Raw genomic sequence first — 3,113 nt, forward strand, 5'->3', positions numbered from 1 at the left:
TACGCCAACATTATTGTCTCTGACACACCTTCCACCATTACTCCAGTCACTGAATCCATACTTCTCATTGAGGTCTTCCTCTATTGTGTTGTTCCTTCACTCTTCTAAGCATGATGTCCCTCTCTATCATCCGTAGTCATTATCCAGTTTTCTGATGCATAGCAAGTAATTGCGAAGACTATGACCTGCATCAGGTGCACCTTAGTCTCCAGACTGAAATAGTTGTTCTTCAACACTCTTGAGATGTACTTCAAAGCAGACTTTATACATAGATAGATAGATAGATAGATAGATAGATAGATAGATAGATAGATGATAGATAGATAGATAGATTCTATTACCAAACTTAGGTATGTATGTGGTTGTATATTTATACAACATTCCACTTCTGTTTAGTTTACATATATACCTATTTATTCTTTGTTTTTGTTGTTACTATACGATTGTATGGGTAATCATGTTTGCCACTGTTGCTTTTACTTTTTTTTTTCTTTTCTTTTTTTTTTTTGCTTTGAGACATGATGGAAAAAAACCTTAGTTTGCTTTTACTTTTAACTCCTCTCTGTGGCTTCTTTTGTCTTTATCATGTTGCAACTATTTTTTTAATTTTATACATTGTCTTTTCCTTTACCCAAGTTAACATGTGTCTACCTTCTTCTATATTGGTGATTTTTCTTCCCTCTACCTCTCTTTTTTGATAATCATAAAAAATGTTTCTGTGCAAAAACTGTTTCTTGAAATTTTATTTTAGCAGTTTCATACAGCATTTGCTCTTTTGTAACGGATATATTTCACTCAACATCTCCTTCATGTTCATTCATATTGTAAAATGTTTTGTTGATTCTTCATTATTCTCAAAGTTTGAATAATGTATTATCCCATTGCAGGTATGTACTGTTGTTGTTGCTGCTGCATGCCATCAAGTCAGAACCGACCCAGAGCTGACCTTCCAGTGGATTTTCAGAGGGAGTAAATCACATGCGAGGAGATTGTTCATCCTTTTTCCGAGGAGCAGCTAGTGGATTTGAACCATGTGCCTTTGGGATTGTAATATAGGTTCTTATCATGAGGCCACCAGAGCCCCCTAATGTACTAGAGGTTGTTGATTCACTTATCCATGACAGGGAGGTGGTTATTTCTTTCTTTGCTGTTGAAAATATATTTCCATGAGCATGGATATGCGTATGACTCAAAGACACACAGTTCACTAGCTTCTCTTCAGGAAAAGATATATGATCTGCTCTTTAGTGGTTTACTGCCCCTGAAAACCCACTGGATATCATCTCTGAGGTAGTTCCAATCAACAGCACATAACAGTAACAACAACTTGTGTCCCAGATCTTATTTCTTATATTCTTTTGAATATAAGATGATAATAATATAAGCTTTTGGTTTGTTTTTTTTTGTCACATTGCTTCTCTTTAAAAGAAGATCCTGGGAATACACAGAGTCACTATATCAAAAAGAACCTGACACAGAACCATTTCACAAAGTAGCATATATTCAATATCCAATGGTGATGAAGGAGGAAGTATAAGCTACACTGAAGGCTTGGTGTGCTGAGCAGCAGGCTATGTTCTGATAAAGCTGTGTACTTAGTGAACTATCATCACTCTTACCTCTGACTCGGATAGTGCCCACTGACCGTGTTTTTATAAAGTACACTGGAGTTGGAAAATCTCATGTGAAAATTGATGAGGCAAGGAGAGAAACACTGTATTGATTTTAAAAGGAGAGTAAAATACAAGACTAAAATCTTAATAAGGTCAACAGATGAATGCTACTTTCATTTCAAATCCCTCTAGTAAAAAAAAGAAAGTGAGAAGAGAAAAAAATTAAAAAATCAACCAACAATATGGGAAGTCAAAAGTGGGCAAAGCTGTATTCATGCAAAGACCCCCCCAAAAGACAACTATTCTTTGTTCTAAATAAAACACAGGATCTTCACAGGTAGATATGTTAGAAAAGACCACTGATCAATTATCGAGGACCAAACACCAAAGCAAGAACATAAGTCCCTCAGGTATATCTGAATTTCAAACCTAAAAAGATGCTCCTGAGTTGAACTATAATTCAAAGTTATTTTGAAGTTTTCATACTTGAAGACAATAGCCCACTGTGACTGATAACATGAAACAATGCTTTGAAATACGTACTCTTTTTGTCTTTGAAATATACTTTGATAGTGTATTGCTGGGAAAGTGCAACAGAAAATCATGGAATTGGTGAAGTGATGAGCTTCCATTTGATGTCATTCTGTTAGCCTGTGAGGCAGGTCATTTTAAGCTCTATAAGGATCAACTTTTTACTCCCATACCTACCTTTCCTTTGCTCTTCTTCTAAGTGCATGACAGTGGCTTTCAATTTTTTTAATATCTCACTCACAGTAAGAATTGCATTTTACTATGTGTACCAAACTATACATATTTAGATGTACAGAATGTGTGACTGAAATTAAAAATTCTATGGGCTAAAAATATACTTTTGGTATTTGCAATGTGTTCTGAGATTGTGTGTGTTTGTGTATTCTAAGCTATGCATATGTGTGTAGATAGTGATATACATGCATATATTCAGAGATGTTGTTATGTGCTATCCAGTCAATTACAGTTCACAGAGACTCCTATGAACAACAGATCGGAACTCAGTCCTATCTTGTGTCATCCTCACAATCTCTGACACACACAGCAAATCACTGTGTCAGTCTACCGGGTTGAGGGTCTTCCTCTCTTATGCAGTTACTCCACCTTTCCAAGCACGATGTCTCTCTCCAAGGAATAGCCTCTTTTATATGTATATGCTCTAGCAGCCTAGTGGTAAGGACTTGGCACTGCCAACTTAAAGAAACATGATTAGAACTCACCAGCTGTTCCACAGAAGAAAATTTGATAAATTCCTCTCACACAATTCACCAATTCACAACCTCTGAAAACCTGCTGGAGAATCAGCTGAGTTGAAACTGATTCAATGACTAAGCATAATTCTCTACCTTACCTCTCCGTCACTACTGGAGTTTGTGCTCTCTCTGTCTCTGTCTTTCTCATTGTTTTATATAGAAATAGAAGTAGAAATAGAAATAGAAATAGAAATAGAAATAGAAATAGAAATAGAAA

The sequence above is a fragment of the Elephantulus edwardii genome, unplaced genomic scaffold (genome assembly GCF_000299155.1).
Source record: "Elephantulus edwardii isolate Elephantulus edwardi_28Jun2011 unplaced genomic scaffold, EleEdw1.0 scaffold00074, whole genome shotgun sequence".
Lineage (NCBI taxonomy): Eukaryota > Metazoa > Chordata > Mammalia > Macroscelidea > Macroscelididae > Elephantulus > Elephantulus edwardii.